Consider the following 18,375-nt stretch of genomic DNA (forward strand, 5'->3'; position numbering starts at 1 on the left):
ATGTGAGCGAGGCTGAGCAGGGGCTGGGGAAACCCCGTGCCGCCCTCACGGCCCCTCGCCCGGGGCTGCGGCATGGCGGGGGGACGGGAGTCCGACATCTGGGAGCGTGCAAATTCAAAGGTTCCACAGAAATTGAGGGTTTTAATGGATGCTCTTCCAAGCACTGAACTGGAAAGTCCCTGTGGGAACAAGGCACGACTCTTGTGGGCTGCCAGGCACAGATAAAGAGTTCAAGGAGTCTAAGTTGCTACATTAGTGGGTAGAGGTTAGAAAATAAGATCTGCTGAGACTGGTGCCTATGTTTGAACCTTTTTAGGAAGATTCTGATTTTTTTTTTCACATCACTCTTTTTTGTGGTTTCCTTGTATTTCTCTTTTTCCATTGGTGAAAGGCTAGCACTGTTGTGCTATCACCTAGCCAAAATGAGAACGCATGGCAATTTCTCAAAGCCTGGCAATGTAAAGTGCCTGGTGCACTGGGAAGGAGAGCTTGTGAGTTTTCTGTGGGTGTGATGAGGGAATGGAAACGATCTGAGTTCTTGGGTGCTTTCCCAAACCCAAGCTAGCCAGTTTTCTATGTTTAGATACGGTTTACTTAGCAGCGCTGCTAGAGTGGAGAGCTGAGGGTTTTCAGGCACCAACAATGCCTGCTGAGGCAGCCCGAGACTGTTCCCTGCCCCAACCAGTGGTGGGGCCCTGGGATAGAAGAGGGTGAACTTCCCAGCTCCTCAGACAAATGGTGCACAAAGCTCCCATCCACACTGCTCTTGGCTCCTTACAGAAATACTCAATCAGCTGATGAATCTCCTCCCAGGCAGCTGGGTCAGCTTAGCCCCACAGTTGTTCTGACATCCTCCCTGTGTCCTCCAAGATGTGCCTCAGGGCCATTGTCCCTCTCAGCAGCTGGCTGGGCGTTTACCAGACTTAGAGGTAAGGGCTTTTTTCCTTTCCCACTGAAGTCATCACAATATTTTGAATTTTTGCAGGGCTTCACAATCACATTGTTAGTTTCCCCAGAGCTTTCAGAGACAGCTGTGAGCAATGCGTCCCCCTTCTTTTGCTGGTCTAACTGCAAAAAGGAGAGAGATGCTCATCTGTGTGTGACCAGGATGGCCCAGCCTTTACTCTTGAGGCAGGGGATCACACCACTTCCCACTAGGGCTGCCCATCTATGTGCACTGTGTATTGGAAAGGGAGGTCTCATCTTTCTATGCATGACCTGTAAATCGTGCTTTGAACTGAGGGTGGTCCCAAGAACTTGTACTGCACAAAGAGGCCAAGCTGACCCTGAAGCTGCATATGTTTCTTGGCTTTGCCCCACTGGTGCCACCAGCAAGGATCTGTCTGTGGCAGGGTGGGAGGTATGACAAAGTCCCAGACAGCAGGCTGATCGGTGCAGCCATCATCGCTCTGTGTCATGGCTCAGGGCATGGAGATGTCACCTCTGTGCTGGTGCCAGAGCTTGAGCAGAGCAACTCACCTCCTGCATGTGAGTTGGATGCTGTGCTGGGTGCCCCTGGTAATTCAGGTGGAGCACCTGCCCACTTTGGACAGGAAAGCTGTCCTCCCCCAGACCCACCCCAGCATGCGATGTCCACGCAGATGAGCAGGGAAGTGTAGCTGTTTCCACCTTCCAGGCCTGGATGCGAGAGGCCTGGAGATGCTCCCTCCTCCCATGGGATGCTGGTGGGTTTGATCTCACCTCAATCATTTGCTTTTGATGGGCATGCTATCCTGGCTGGAGGTTCACGCTTTCCTGGAGAACACCTCTGTACAGGCCCTGGCTGTTACTTCTTTGAGATTGCTGCTTCTATGCATGCCCAAAGATGCCTGGCTGGAGAACAGCCTGCAGCTGGAAAAGGCCAGTTTGGGGGGAGTTTCTGTTAGGGGTGGGGGGGGGGGCGGATGTTAAAGGCTGTTTTGCAAGGTCACTCACTTGAAGTCTCTTCTTAGTAGGCTTTTTCTCAGGGTGAATGTTATAGGGCACCTCTTCAATCAGGAGGCTCCAGAGCTCACAGGCTGGCAGTGGGCAGCCCGTCCCTAGAGACAGCATGGTACTGCATCCCCGTGATGCATCATGAAATTATCCCTTATCCCACGTGCTGCCACACACGGGTGGGCATTGACAAAATAATGCTTGCGAGTGACTTTAACGGGGAATTACAACATCTGCTCCATCCATTATAGGGGCTGCAATACTAGAAGGATGAAGTGATTTCATGTGAGTCTGACCCCAGCTGCAGTTACTCCTGTGCTGACAGAGATGTGAAGGCCACGATGAAGCCTTCAGGGAGTTCATCCTAAAAGGGCAGGAGATTGGAGATAGCAGGACCACTGTGTGCTAATCCCCTCTCCCTACAGTGAAGTGACTGGACAGAGGATAATGCCAGGACAGGCTGACCTCCTATCCTGCCTTCTCCAAAGATGACCTCGGGACCAGAGCACTCTCATCAGCAATCATACTGGTCCCTGCTGATGCTGAGACAAGGCAGGGTCCCAGACAGGCACAGGAATGGCTGTGCTCTCCTCTGCTCTGGATGCACCACTTGGCTCGGCCGCTGCTCAGCACCGAGATGCCTCCTGAGAATAACAAATAACCAAAATGCTTTGTCAGCGTGGCAGCCCATCACACCAGCAGAGGCTGTGTCTGAAATACAGAAGCAGTGCGGTTTTTGCTGAGGAACTCCCCCAGAGACAGACAGCTCCTGCATTATTAACAACGGTGCTGATGAATCCCTGTTAATGAGACGTGCTCGCACAGCCAGCCAGCCACGAGGCCGCGGCCATGCTGCTCTCAGCTCCCCACTGCAGCCTGTGCCTTGGAGAGCAAGAGTTGATTGCTCTGGGGAGCAATTGGCGAGGCTGTGCTGTAAGATTTGGCTACTTTCCCTAAAATTTGCACATGTCCTGCCAGACTTGAGCTAGGTAGACACGGAAATCAGTGTTGGCTCTTTGGTGGCTGTGAAAAGCAAGGTAAAAGGCTGCAATCCCCATGGGCTTGTGACTAAAGAAAAAGACCTGTGTCTTGGTGTGTACTCTCTACTCTGCTCTAGAGAGCAATGTAGGCCATATTCTCTAGTCTGTTCTTAAATGGCTCAGCCAGGGGAGCTTCCTTCTTCTCTGGTTCAACAGATTCTCATGTTAGGAAAATCTTTACCCTTTTTTTTTCTCTCTCTTTTTTTTTTTTTTTTTTTTTTTTTTTAACCTCAATTTCATCTTGCTCCACTTATCATTTCTCCTTTTGGTTCCTGGATGCAATTACTCTCCCACTGTGGTCATTACACCTCCTAGGATACTGATAGAAGAGGGATTTTTTTTTTTTTTTTTTTAGCTGACGCTTGGCCAGGAAAGACATCTCAAACTCTTTCAGTTTTTGCTAAGTCAAGCCTCCTCTGAGCTTTCCTAGCTGCATAATACTTTTTTGACAGTTTAGCACATGGGATGGTATTTAGGAGCCTGTGTGATACAGACTGGTCAACCTCCAGTGCCTCACACAATGCCTCTAGGAGCCGGCACGCCGTCGCCTGTTCTGATCACACTGCCATCAGTGTTAATTCCCCTGCAGTGCTGCCAAGATACTTCCCTCTGCACTGCAGACACCCTGATGCCTTCCAGATGTCACAGATGATGTCACATTCCTGATGTCATTGTTGCCTTATGCAGAACAAATCTGATAACATAACCTGTTTGTGCTATACCTTTCTGTCTGTTGATGGGTTTCTGTAATGTGAACAGTGTTGACCTCCAAAGTTTGTCTGGGCAAGTGGAGGGCAAAACAAACCCTTCAGGAGCTAAGAGACTGGTTAAGATTGCACAGGAGTAATTTGAGCAGCACTTTTTTGTTGGTGGAGTTTTTTTCATGTTTTGAAGCAGAACTTCTTGCAAATCTTGTAAGGAGTCTATGGAGTAAGGGCAATGTGGAGCCTGCAGAGTTGGGGTAATGAAATGAAAGGAGTGGTGCTGGAAGGGCACCAATCTCCCAACAAGATTGTGCAACAGCAAAATGATTGATAAATTAAAAATACTGAGGTTACCTCCTTTATACTTTCGGATTTTAGGTATGTGGCAAGAAGGGATGCAAGGTAGCCTTGAGGCCCTGATTTTGGCAGCAGAGTTTTGCAAATGTCCCTCTAAGCTCACATAAAACACCAAGAAACCCTGACAAGACCTTGGAGAAGCCTGCAGCACTGATGACCAAACCCAGAGGTGCTTTGGACTGAACCAGTGGGAGGTGACATCGTTTGTTTTGGCATCAAGGAAGGGATCACAAAAGGAGAGATACGCTGAACGGGCTCTCTGCCACCTGAGAGGCAATCTTATGAGAGTCTTATCTGTATGCAAAGTGGTGCAGCCCTGGGTGAAACACGGCTGGTGTAGGAGTTGAACAGATCAGATGTGTAACAACGCAGAAACAACACTGCTAACGCTCAGGCTGCAAGAACAGCACTGCACAGACCCTCCTGTGCTCGCCCCCACTGTACCCCGTGTCTCCCAAGCAGAGGTGAGTTCATTTTCAGAGCAGCCCCGGGCAGTGCAGGGGAAAGATAGCCTGAAAAAGAGCCAGGAAGTCCCTGAGGGTGGGATGGGGAATGGCACTGAAGCAGTCTCCCCCAGGCAGGAGCCCAGCTTTCCTTCTTGCCTGCAGAAGCTGTAACTGTACTGACAGTCTGTGCTACGTGTTGAGTCCTCTGCAGGACCGAAATACCTCGCTTAATTGGTGGCAGCAGGTTATGCTATCTAAGTTTTGCAAGCCTATTGATCGTGCTCTAATCATCTTTAAAAAGGAATAGGTTACAACGAGGCCTGCCACTGATCCCTGAAGGGCCCCACCACGCACCTCCTCAGTACCCCGCCTCTCCAATTACCATCCCCTCATGCTGCAGTCATCCCACTGGCTTTCTGTCAGTGTGGCAAAGCATCTGGAAAAGCCCCACTAAATTCATCTTGAAAGCACTGTTTCACCAGAGAGAACACGAATACAGAGCCTTGCCCAGGAGAGCTGGGATGTACTCCCAACTCTGCTGCTGACCACATGGGTCACCCACTGGGTGGCCTTCACCTCTGTATTTTGGATATTGCAACTCGTGCATCCTGTGCAGTGGGGCTGCTGCCTGCCAAGGGTCACTGTCCCTCCATCATCTTCCCCATCTTTTGGCACTATTTCCCAGGCTTTGCACTAGGATGGGCCTCTCTGTTGAGCCAAGTTGTGAGCAAGCAGCCCTGGTGCCCAGCACAGCAGCTGCGCGGATGCTGTGAGGCCACCCGAGCCGTGGGGAGGTTTTGGGGCCCACAGGTCCCAGTGGTGCTGGTGAGTGAGCTCCAGCTGTGCCTTGCCCCAGGCACCGTGAGCCTGCTGGAGCAGACCTTGACGTGACAGCGCGGAGCCCCTGTTTTCAATTAGCGCTGCTATTTCGGAAGGGACTATCTACGGTGCCGGTGTAACCCATGGCAACCATCTGTGGAAGTGGCGTTCCTGCTGGCTGGGGAGAGGCAGTGGGGGTGAGATGGGGGCCAGGAGCAGTGTGGGGGGAACCTTGCAAGTATTGGGAAGGCAACATCTCCTCCCTCCGGGTGCCTCTCCTGCCCCCACTGGCGGAGGAGCGGCGGGAGGTGTCGGTGAGCCCATTCGCATCCCACGCAGCTGGATAATTTATGGGCAGCAGCAGCAGCAGCAGCAGCTCACCGTCACTTTGTTTGCAATTTGCCTCTAAATATAGCCGTGTTCTAAGAGAGGAAGGCGAGCTCCTGCCCGCTGTCTGCCCGCGTCTCCTCCTCGCTAATGAGGGGTCTCTCCGCACCAAGGGGAGATGGGGCATCGCCCATGTGGCACCTTCTCCATCCCACACACGCCCTGCCTCACTGGAAAAGGGCAGTGATGAGACAAATGTCTTGGGCTGGTGGTTAAACGCCAGCCCAGTCTGGCGACAGCGTCCTGCCCAGCTGAGACTGGCGGCTTGCCTGGGTGCGCTGCGCCCGACCACTTCCCAGAGAATGAGCTCTCATGGGAGGGTTTCTCTCCGTGCTTTTTTTTTTTTGCTTTTAGCAAAAAGTGCAGTAATTGCGTTAATCCTAACAGAGCTGTAATACCAAGATTGGAGTAAAAGATTGCCTGTGGACATCACCTCAGCTAGTTCGCATGCTAAAACCAAATATGCCCTTGTTTATCCCCCTGCTGCAGGTGCCAGCCTCGCCAGGGAGCACAGCATGGCCCAGGCCACCTGCTGCAGACACAGGGACAGGCTGTGGAGCACCCCAGTGGGGACGGCTTGGGTGGGCACCTCCCAGCCTGGGACAGGGGCCCTGCAGCAGCCATGGGACCAGGTAAGGGGGCATGGCCTGGCACTCCTCATCTGTACTCCTGCAGGTAAATGCAGGGCTTCCCTTTCCAGGTTGTGAGTTACCCCCACCCTTGTGTTACGGGTGCTGGTGTTGCAAACCACAGTTCTGACTAGGGTGACACATCAGGGGTTGAACCCAGCTCCGAGGCGGATGGGAAAGGAAAGGCACTGAAGGGCTGACGAGGCATTATAATAAGTACTGAGCAGAAATAAGAACCTACTTATGTTTTAAACATAACATTAATTAATAAAGAAAAGGGTATGCTGTAGATACTAAAAGCCCTCAGATACTGAGGAGAAAAAATCTCTTTTGCCCATAATTTATAGACTGCCAGAGCATGGTTCCCTAGACCTAGATGACAGCAGCCACATGCTACATGTGGGGAGGAGACCCCTCTGCAGTGGCACACAGACCTGCTCTGCCCCACAGAAGAAGGGCTTTTAAAAAAGAGTGTGAGGATAAAAGGAAAAGGTCGTTTTCAGACTGCACCACTCCATCACATCAACATTAATTCCTGTTGGTCCATTACTTTGGATGTAACCGAATGCAGTGAAAAATGACTCTGTCCCAGTCTGGCAGTACACTCCAGCAAACCTATCTAATAGGTTTATTATAGTTTATTGAGCAAGTGTTAGCCTAGAGTAGATCAGAGCAACCACCGAAATGCTAAATGGTCTCAGGAATGATGACATTCAGGGAAGAATTATTGTGGCAGGATGGGTAACTCAGTGTCTAGGGCCTCATGCTACCTCCATCCCTGTCAGAAGAAATAATGGCCAAATTTCCTTCCGAGCCTCATGGCCCATTGGACTAACGTTTAGGGGCCAGCCTGTTCCAGCACTTACAGTACCTTCAGCTCCACCAGCCTGGAGGATCCTTTACAGCCCCTTTCTGTGAACAGATTATTCTCAGCATGAGAATCCATGATCCTGCCTCTCCTGCTACACACTGAATGGAAATTCCTTTCTCATGGTGAAGCAGAGAGTGTTACTGGGCCACAACCCCTGTGGGGAAAATGTGAAACTTGTGTCCCAGCTCTTGGTAATGACACAATTAGCTGTGGCTGGGAAAGACTTTGAAAACGCTTTACTCTTTCTGAAAAAAAAATCTCCAAGCCATGTAAAAAAAAAAATGGTCTTGAAAATCTTCTTTATAGAGAGACCATATTTTATTACCAGACAGAGTTAACAGCAAGGTTGGTTTACTGCACCAACATAAAAGTTAAATGTCCAATTACTGTCTCTGCAAACAATGTTAGGGAGAGAGGAAACAGCAGAAGGCTCCACCAGCATCTGCCTGCAACCTTAACACCATCCTGCCCACCAGATCCAGATTTCTTTCATTCAGTGCCCAAACTGAGGAACACTCTCCCTGCAGAGGGAAGTCTCAAGAAGCCACCCCTCCTTTCCTTACAGTCCATTATTTATGTCCCTATCTTTTCAGGTGAGTTGAAGAGTGAAAATAGAGTGCTGAAGGGCATCACTGAACATCACATCCAGCTTGTGATGTTTCAGTGCAGGTCTCCAGAATCCCCTTATTTTATGCTAATATAGGGTCTCTCTTTATAGAGGGCTGTGGCTTCAGCCACCCAGCATTTGTGACACTACTCATGCAGTGCTTGCAAGCTGATTTGAAAACAGAGAGCTCTGCTGAGGAGAAGGACTCCATAATCCTTATTCTCCAGCCTCTGCTTCCATCTCTTCTCAGTCAGTTGTTAAACTTCCATTGCACCAGTCTCCAAATTACTGAGTGTATGGGTTCCTCAGCATCCTACAGCAGTTTCTCTTTTGGATGCTCTGTTTCTCAGCAGAATGACTTGCAACATGCTCTCTTAAGTGATTTCATAACAACCTGCAGAAAAAATCCTGTACTTTTTTTCTGATTACAACCCCCACCTCCCCATAACTAATGCACTATTTCTGACACCCACAACCTGAATTACCCTATAGCACTCCCACGGAGGCTGTATCAGATGCATTAACGATGCCTCTCACTGATTCAGCCCCTGGCATAGAACTGTCTTCCCCACTGCCAGGTTATAAGGAACATATTTCCCTCACATTGGCCCAGCTGTCAGCATCAGCCTGGACTGAAATTTCAGCTCACAGCCCCTTTCTTGTGTGCATGTGCTACCCACGAGTATCTGCCTTGAGAAGTTTCCACTTGAAATACACCAGGATCAGGCGTGGTTGTACACTAGAAGAAGTGCAGAGGGTTGGTAGTACCATGTACATATTCGTATACACATAGATATAAAAATCACAGATAATGAATTGACTGGACAAACTCAACTGAGTTTTGTGCTTAATGATGTTTCTAAGGAGTACTGCTTCTGCTGGTTGCAGAACTGGGGGTGCCAATGACGCGTGTAATTGAGGTCTCTACTTGGTGTGCCTTGGTGAGTTATTCCAGGGAAGTGAAGGAGAAGGAAGAAGGCCAGAAGAAATCAAACGTGACCACACTTTTTCCACATGTGACCATAATTGTTAATGTTACTTGAGTGATCTGCTGATAGCACAGGGCCTGATGGCTTCTGGTGAAACTCTGTATTAACAACCAAAAAGGAGCTTTGAGGCAACTTATTTTCAAGCCTTGTGTTGTTATCCCTCATGTCAGCAGCTAAGGGTATCCTTGCCCCGATCCCCATATTTTTTTTCCTTTGAGTAAGCAGAGAAATTGCCTTTTCCCACCCTGTTTTAATTACAGGAGCCATATCACCGTTCCTGGAGCAGCTGCCAGAGGCTGTGCTAGTCCAAGATCACCAGGCCAGCAGACTCACAGAAAATATGTAAGTAGGTTACAGGGGGGTGGGGGAGGCTGTTAAACACAGCAGGATCCACTTAACAGAGCACCAGTTAGGGGAACAGGCAGACAGAGCAATACCTGCACGACCTTACTCTTTCTAACAAACCCTGGCTAGGCTCAAGCAGGAGCGTGGGAAGCTGGGCAGGGAGGGAGGCTGGCAGAGAAGAACGCAAGGGTGTTTGGATGCTCTGGGCTGGGTGGCTGGAGGGCTCACACAGCTGATACCTTGCTGCCGTTGGTGGAGAGCCTTTGCTTCAGGTGAGCAGGGAGCAGCTTGCTCTGAGCTCATTCCTTCTGTGTGCACAGGGGTGCCGTGTCCAGCCAGCCCACACAGCCCCCAAAATTCTGGGCCTGCCTGCATGTCCTTCTTCTGCAGATGCAGGGTGGCAGTGGGTTTAGGGCCATGTGGCCCATCCCTCTCTCCCCTCCTGGCTCAGCCTGGTCCTTGCAGCCCTGACCGTGCTCTGGGCTCTGCAATGTCTCAGCACTTCCACTGCTGTGGCCAAACCAACACCTGCTTCTTCAAACAGCCCTACCTGTGGCCAGTGCCACCATCTGCTCTGTCCCTCCCTGTCCCTGGGGGACAGGGTTGTGCACCCACCAGCCCTCCTCTCCCAAAGGCCACCAAGAGCAGAGCTCCAGGCAGAGGCTCACCTGCTGCCTAAACCACCTGGCTCACGTCTGACCTGCTTGGGGCATTAATATAGCTGATAAACACCCCTCCAAAAGCAAGTCCATGTGTTCCTGGGGTTCCTTGTAGTGAAACAAGTCAAGGAAGGTGACAACGACGTGCCAGGCAGGGTTGGCAGACCTGGGGCTTGAACTGTTTCGTGTGTGAATGCTAAAAACTGCAGCTGGTGGCATGTGAGTGAGAACAGCTTTGGGCTTTATCTGTGTCATTGTGCCTCTTCGGAGGAGAGTGTCCCCAGGGCAGGGGACAGCAGCAGTGAGGGCAGAACAACACACTGGCTTTAGACCTGGTCTCCGTTGTGAAGGCTTTTGGGGAGTTCAGGCAGATTTCATCTTTCCTCACAAAACATATTTAAATTCTCAGTTTTTAAGGGTGGTGGTTAAGGACTGCCTTATCTTTTGGAGGGAGGTTCCTCTGGCCACCTGGAGATCATCTCTGGCATTTGAATAGCTGGGTAATGTTTTCCTTCTCCTGACCAAGGTAAAACTGCTCTTAGTTATACGCAACATGAGGATTTTTTTCCTTCAAATCTTGTATTTATATAATCTGTCTGCTGAAAGATATAGCCAAATCAAACATCTAAATAGGATTAATGCAGGCAGCTTATTACTGGCTCTTGAGGAAGGCCAGGAATTATGGTTATCAACCATAACAGGGAATTTGGGGTGTCTGGCTCTACAACTTATCCTTGAAAAATACTATACAAATATCTTCTGAACTGGTGAAAAGTAATTTCATATTCACTGAATAACAGAGAAGAGTGCAAACTAAAATAGCCAGATCTGAATATCAGAGTATATTTTGGTTTTTTTCTTGGTGGCAGGAGGATGAACATCATTATAAGTGCAGTAAGTGCTGAGCCATATTTAACCCTCTCAACACCCCATCAAGACCAAACGTAACTATGTCAATCTTTCCAAACATCAGAAAATTGCCTGACCATGGAAAACTACATGTTCTGTTCAGTTTTGGGTCCACTCTGCTATTGGGAGGGAAATATTCAGTGATGTCTCCTGCCCTTGGATGGGATTTAGCTGGAAAAGCTGTCTAGATGCTTCCTGGTTTACAGGGAGCCAGGTGGGGTGATGTGTCCAGGACACACCACATCAGGCTTATGGCTGGATGTGATGGTCCTGCACAATTTTGTGCTGGGGAATGTAGTGCACAAGGGCATGGTAACGAATATACATTTTTTCCACTCCAGATGGCTAACTCCAATTAATCCTCCGGACACAGAGACTGGAAGTACAGTTCTTACCTCCTGGTGGTTACCAGCAGCCTGTTTGAACAGAGCTGATGACTCCCAGTGGTGTTCTTAATGGGCAATGTCTCCATCTTTTAAAATAATCCTCACAGACAGGTGATTAGTTCCCTTACTGGCATTTTCACCTGCAGAAATGAGAACTGAATGGGCCGACTGATCATTTTGCACCGTAATTTATGCGTGTAGTCCAATACAGCTCATACAGAGGATCTATTCCTCCTTTATCATTGGGACAAATTCCATCTCTAGAAGCTCTTCTTCCGAGAGAGGATGAAATATCTAAACCATCACCTGTCTAACACCATTCAGCTGGTATTTATTTCTGACATGCTCGTGTCAGTAGAAGGCTTTCCAAGCTCACAGAGATATTGGGAGGTTTCATTTATACAATACTGTGAGATTGCCTGATCAAAGGCATACAAGTGGAAATCATTACTGTTATTTTCAGACATGTCTTTAATCACAGCCTCTCCCTATTCATCCCAATCATTGCAATTGTAAATCAGAAGTGAGTTCCCTCACCACCTGGCCACTTGGTGCTCTTTTAATTTCTGCCTGTTGCCTGTACAGTGAAATTTCTCCTGTATCCCTCTCCGTGATGCAAACATGTGCACTAAAATTTGCTATGATAGCTTCACTTCATGTGGATTTGCTTCTGCAAAGAGAGGTGATACTGAACTTTCTGGATCTCTCCCACTATGAAATGGGGATAATGCTTGGAGCTATCAGTGCAAGGACCATTCACCAGTGCCTGACAACTTTGCTGAAGTGACTGAATTATATTCCTATCAGCAGAAAGTAGGAAATGAGTTACAGTGATTTTAAACATGGGACTAGAGAAATTTGACCTTCTAACTACAGAAAGGAATAAGCTTGTTAACTTATTTCTTTATAATATGTATATTTTTGGTCTGATCATGCACTGAGTCCCAGTGCTGTGGTAACTTCTGGCCAGGAGAACTGAACTTTCTCCTTTCTGTTGTTTCTATGGGATCTGTGCACCTGATAGAGCTGATCTGTGGTCTCTCCCAAAACCAGTGAGCCCCTCACTTCAAGAAAAACATTGAAGTGTTGGAGTGAGTCCAGAGAAGAGTGATGGAGCTGTGGAAGGATCTGGAGGACAAGTCTAAGGAGCGGCTGAGTGATCTGGGGGTGTTCAGCCTGGAGAGGAGGTGGCTCAGGGGTGACATTTTCACTCTCTACTGCCTGAAAGGAGGTTGTAGCCAGGTGGGGTTTGTCCTCTTCTCCCAGACCACAAGTGACAGGACAAGAGGACATGGCCTCAAGCTGTGCCAGAGGAGGTTCAGGTTGGACATCAGGAAGAATTTATTAATGGAAACAGTGGTTAACCATTGGAATGGGCTGCCTGGGAAGATGGGAAAGTTACCATCCCTAGAAGTGTACAAGAAATGACTGGACATGCCACTTAGTGCCATGGTGTAGTTGAGTCTAGGTGCTTTAGGTGTTGATCGGTCAAAGGCTGGACTTTATGATCTTGGGGGGTTTTTCCAACCCTGATTCTATGATTCTGTGTGCATCCACTTCTTTTTTTTTTCTCTGATCTTTGTCGTCTGGGAAGACTTTAGGAGATGTGGCAGGTGAGGGTGGAGCACCTACAGGAGCACCTACTAGAATAATCTGAGATCTCTGCTGGAGATCCACTAGGGCCAAGGAAGAGCATCTACTGCACTCCTGAGTTTTGTTTCAGAAGCTGGATCTTTTATTTCCAAAGCCTTACAAGCACACAGAGTGGGGTGGCTTTGCCCAGCAGCTCAGGCCAATCCAGCTTGACAATGGCAATGGAAATCTGGTTTGGTTTTGTGCCTGGTTTTGATTTGGGGCACTGGAAACCATGAGAGTGCCAAGAAAATGTTGGTGTTGCTGACTGCTTCAGATGACAGCAAATCTCATACATGCTGGCTAGGGAAGTGCCTCCATTCCAGCAGCTGCAGGTACTGACTGTTTCCATGTGTTTGTCTCATTTGGCTGAAGCCCTCTGTGCTTTTATAAAGGCTAAGGTGTTTCCCAGCTCCCGTGAAAGGAGATCAATGTCTTGGGAGGACAGGAATGGGAGGGGGAACCTTCCCATCTGAAATCACAAATTCTAGTCTGGGCCTAGGTCATCTGAAAGTTGTCATCACTTAGAATTTCAGTCTACTTGTATTTGCCCTGCATGATTAAATATTCATGCTGGGATATTGTGCCATGCACGATCAGAATATTCAATGTAACCTCACTGGAAAAACTATGCTGCAGATGTAGTCAATGTCCTGCTGCTTTCTGAAATGAATTCTGCATTTGTCCATGCTCTAGCTTCTCTCTGATGGATGTCAGACTAGTCCCAAATGTCCACATGATCATCCCATTCCAAGAGACTGATTTTTTTGCACACAAACACAAAAAACCTCCCTTTTTTTGCCTGATAAGGCAAAGGGTGTAACATGCTAAATATCCTTCTCACTCCCAGAGGTGGGTGATCCGTCTGAGAATGACAAGACTGCTGGGGAGCAAACCCTTTGCTCAGGATCACAGCAGAACAGCTTCTAGTGCAACTAGCTGATGGCTAATTGGCTTGGGGCTGGCAGCCTGGTGCTTTCAACAGCCTGAACTTCACTTAAAAAAATTATAGTGATTAAGTAAACACAGCTATAATGGAAATCTTTACTCTGCATATTACAAACCAAAATGGCCATGAAGGGAGCAATTATGAAATCTCAGGACTGTGGTGAGGGGAGGAATCATTTGAGCTGTGCTGTTGTTTGTTTTTGTTCATCATTTATTTCCCCTGGGAAACTTGGCTCTGAAGCAGTCTCTGCTGCATTGAGAGATTCCTTACATTTTTGTTAACCCAATTTCCCATCCAGTCTTAAGCAAGATGGGAGGAAATATAAGGGGTTTACATGAAATCACAAGACATGATGAACTATCTTGGGGAAGAATTTCTTGATCCAGTTTCCAATTCCTGTCATAAGCCCATAGCACGAGCTGCACACCAATTGTCCTCTCTTCATCTGTCATCAGTGACATGACTGATTCTACAAAGACTTAAGGGAGTGGTGAAGATAATGCAGGAGTGGCAGTGTTAAAGCTGCACAAGTGGGAATTGCAGCAATGATTCAGATGTGGTGGTCTCCTACCCTTTCTGGAGATCTGTGTTTGGTCCTACTGCGTCTTTGTACTTGCCTGATTCAGGAAAATTATAGTGTAAAGCTGCACTAGGCTTTCAGCTTCAGCTGATTTTTGCTGATGTTTGTTCAAGACCAGAGGGAAATTAGCTGGTGGACTAGTCAGCTGTTAGTAGAAAAGTGACTGAGAAATAGAGAACACAGCAGAGAAACAGTTGGCGAATAATGGGATGAGTGGTAATTCCTAGGTAGCAGAAAGATTGATGCAATCCAAAAACCCAACATACTTCCTAAATGTATATAATAATGGAAGTTCAAGAGCTGCTTCAAGGGCAGAAACCAACTTGGAGACCTTTTCCTCGATTGAACAGGCTTAAACAAAGGAAGAGAGTCCCGCATTTCCTTTTGAGCCCTACTTAAAGCGGCAGATCTATCAGCACAGGTGCTCCGTGTGGTGTACAAACACGACAGCTAAGCAAAGCCACTGGCTACCAACTGATAATTGTCCAAGATCTCCATACGAGGGCAAACATTCCCAGGTGAGAACTGAGTGTGCTTCAGGAATGGAGAGCAACTCACATAGGCTTGAAAGAAGAGACCAGAAATGTTTGGCAATTCCCATCACATGGCTGTGTATTAGCTAAGGAAGAAAACTGCCCTGGTAACCATCCAGGCTTTCCCCTGGCATCATGGTGAGCGCATCCCCAAGACGTGGTGTGTGGAATAAGAGAACAAACTTCCTCCTTCCCAGGCAAAACACACTTCAGGTACAAGGCTTCAGAGCTGAGCTAGCTGGTTGCCAAGGCAGTCTGGAACAGCAGCAAAGTGGGTGGTGTCTAGAGGATAAAGGACTGAGTTTGGTGGGAGAGGGACTGAGAGATGAAAGAAAGGACTTAATTTTTAGGGATGGGAGTAAATATGGCAGGATTTTGACAGCAGGCTACAGCTCTTACCTCAGCAAACCAACCAAAGAAAGGTAACCACAGCACACACACTAAAGGAATGGTTAATATTATTCCTATTCCAGGGCAGTAATAAAACACATACCTTCAGGTTGGTCTGAAACCACCTCCCCTGCTCATCCTCACTTCTTCTGGAAGCCAATTAAGTCCTTCCCCAAGAGATGCTACATGAAACAGAGGCTTTTCTGAGATTGGTAATGGCTGTCACCCCAGCAATAATCATAATGAATCACACTTGGGCTCCTGTTGAGATCATATTTTCAAAGAGATGTTGGTTCTCCATCCATTCATTAATATTAATTAGCATGAAGTCGCGTTTCATTTCCCACTTACGTGCCCAACCTGCAGCATCCTTGTGTGTCCTGTGCTAACGAACCAGATGCCATTTACGGCTGGCACAAAATAATTAGCTAATAGTTGAAGAATACGTATCTGAAGTTAGTTAAATATTTATGCCAGACTTTTTACATTTTGGCTCCCAGCCCTCATCTGGGGGTTGCAATGCAATTTAGGGAGAATATGAGGAAGTTTTCACAGTTGTCTGCAGAAAGCTTTAATTATACATCCTCCATATGGATGCAAATGTTTGATGTTATACAGATGTTGGCACCAAGCTGACCACCAGGTACCAGAGTAGAAATAGCAAACTTCAGCAAGCAGATCAAAATCTAACTAACTCCCTTGTTGTGACTGGATGCTGCATAATGCAACAGTCACTCTCTCACTTCTGATCCACCCTCTTTTGCTCAGGGACCTTGCTGCCAAATACTTCCAGCCAAACCCTGCTCCTGGAGGCCTCTGGAGGAGGCTGGGACCACAGAGATATTATCAGCAAGAGCAAGGACATCCAGCACTCAGAGGGGCTGGGATTCCTGGTGTTTTGAGAAATTGAGAATATCTCCCCTTCTGACTCACAGCATCATGCAGGGATGTTTGTGTGTGTAATTCCTGGTGTGCCTCCTACTGAAGGAGCAGAGAAGGAGGCTGGCAGACAGGGATGACACAGGGCTGTTAGCTGGATTTCTCCTTGAGGATATGCATAGAACATCTACTCTGTTTACTACTTTATATGTGAATGACATTGATATATGAGGTCCCACTGAAGGCTGATTTTTGCTTAACTTGCCTACCTCTCCCGTCTTCTGACCTTCCACTCTTAACAGTGTAGAGATGATTTGTTTTTGCATAGTCAGAAGCTCAGAAACCCCAAATTATCTGTAATGTCTTGAGCACATAATTATATTGAGCTTATCTCTGTGATTCCTCGGCACTTTCACCTTACTGTGCCCTCAGTGAGGCGCAGTCCCTGAACCAGCTCTGGTGGAGATCTAGTTCTGCTGAAGCTTTCATTTTTTTGGAGCAGGTTTGGGCAGGGAAATGGTGGGAGGGGGGAAGGGGAAATGTTGGTTAATGCATATGTTAGATATGATACCCGGAGAAAAAGTGCTTGTGATCAGTTCTCACATGAGTATCACACCCTCTAATCAGGTAAGATGAGATGGCTGCTGTGTGAGGTGCATCTGGGTCCTGTGAAGGAGCAGTGACCCACACCTTTCCTATTTCACCTACAACCCTGGTGCTCCTGCCCCTGAGATTGCCCATTTTCACAAGTAAGCAGAAATGGGCTTACTCACTAGGTAGATGAAAGGACTTCTAAGGAATATGTGGGTGCTCTGGTAGGTAGTGTTGCACTTCACTGAACAGAGCCCTTCCCTTTGAATCAGCCTCTGCTTTGGAGATTCAGCCTTTACAGGCAGCTCTTTTTTTTTTTTTCTTTGGGCTAGGTTATGAAAACTGTGAAGGATTTCTCAAGGTTCCAGTTAAATTGCAGTTTTTGCCATTCCAATCCACTGTTCCATCTCTGCAGGCAAAAACAACTGCATTTTCCCTGCCACTCCTTCTGTGCTGTGAAATAGCTGTCAAGCTCTACCCCAGAGTTAGCTGCATTGTTGCGGGGGAAGAAATAGTTTTTTTTCTGTCCATGCACAGAAGTGAATAGCTAAATCTCTTTAGATGAAGAGGCAGTTATTTTGTCCTAAAGAGTGGGAAGTGAATGGAGGAAACAGCGAGAAGACTACAGCGAGCTACAGCTCAAGAATCAGTTCAAGATATTTATTTTCTGCAGAGGCATCTAGTGATTACAACAGAAGAGTCCCACAATTTTTCTTCTCCTAGGTCAGGAACACAGGAGCAACACCACAGTAACTCACTTCTTCCCTCTTGAGGGATGGCTGTAAAGGCAGTGGTTTTAACTTCTTGTATTTAATAAGGAGCTGAGAGACAATAAAGCAACAAAATCAAACTTCTGCCCATCACGTAGCAAGAAGGGGAAAGAGGTTAGACAAAAGTCCAAATGCCAAGTCTGAAAAGTGGAAAGCAGGGGTGTACTGGTTACAAAACACTTACTCCACAGAGCTGGCCCTGAACACGATGGATGCACTCTCTTTCTGGTTGCCTACAGCTAACATCGCTCCCATCAACATTTTCTGCCATGGCAGAAGAGCTGTGCTCTTTGCATTGCAGTGCAGAACTGCAGGCACTAGGAAGAAGGAAACCAAAGTAGCTTTGGCTGAGGGGTGAGACAGCCCTGCAGGGTTTAGTTCTTAAGGACTGGTTTGTGTACTTTAATATGTCCATCACTAATTTATAGCGCCTGGCTCGAAAGGAAGCTTGTGCTGCAGCTCTCCAGGACACCAGGACACCAAAGCAATGCACAGGAGAGGCTCCTCAGGCCTTCAGAGCTATTCTCTGGATAAGGAGGTAGTCAAAGGAACCTGGGAATGCTGATAAGGCAGCTGCTTCTTTTTTCATTGCTCTATAAACTTCTATAAAGGTTCAATACAGGTACTAGCCACACTGCCCACAGCATAAGAGGCCAGGTTCTCATTTGCAGAGAGGCTGACTGGAGGCCTGTGCGTGTTTCTGCTATCCATGGTCTGCACCCCCAGGATGCTAATGAAGAGCTAGGAGGAGGATTTCAGTTGGGTATGTGCTTTGCTTCCTCTTCTGGAGAGTGCCTCCTCTGTTCTTCGTTAAGTTGGAAAGAAGAAAGCATGGAGGGCCAAAAAAAGGGTGTTGACCGAGCAGTTCTGTAGGAGAAGTTCCTAAGCAAAGGAAAAATCCTCTCTCTCAGTCTGGTGAGAATAACACACGGTGCTCTAGTTACTGGGGGCATGGGTGAAGGGAGCTA

The 18,375-nt window shown here is 47.8% G+C and overlaps 1 long non-coding RNA gene across 1 annotated transcript in view; it reads left to right on the plus strand.

Moving 5' to 3' along the window:
• The window catches only part of LOC108446044, a 39,165-nt gene extending 30,038 nt beyond the window's left edge, over nucleotides 1–9,127 (plus strand). The window contains exons 5-7 of the long non-coding RNA XR_001861152.1: nucleotides 4,058–4,500; nucleotides 6,178–6,320; nucleotides 9,045–9,127. This is a non-coding gene — a long non-coding RNA (uncharacterized LOC108446044). The remainder of the gene's footprint in view (nucleotides 1–4,057; nucleotides 4,501–6,177; nucleotides 6,321–9,044) is intronic.
• The last annotated feature ends 9,248 nt before the right edge of the window (nucleotides 9,128–18,375 follow it).

The sequence above is a fragment of the Corvus brachyrhynchos genome, unplaced genomic scaffold (genome assembly GCF_000691975.1).
Source record: "Corvus brachyrhynchos isolate BGI_N302 unplaced genomic scaffold, ASM69197v1 scaffold152, whole genome shotgun sequence".
In the NCBI taxonomy this organism is placed as follows: domain Eukaryota; kingdom Metazoa; phylum Chordata; class Aves; order Passeriformes; family Corvidae; genus Corvus; species Corvus brachyrhynchos.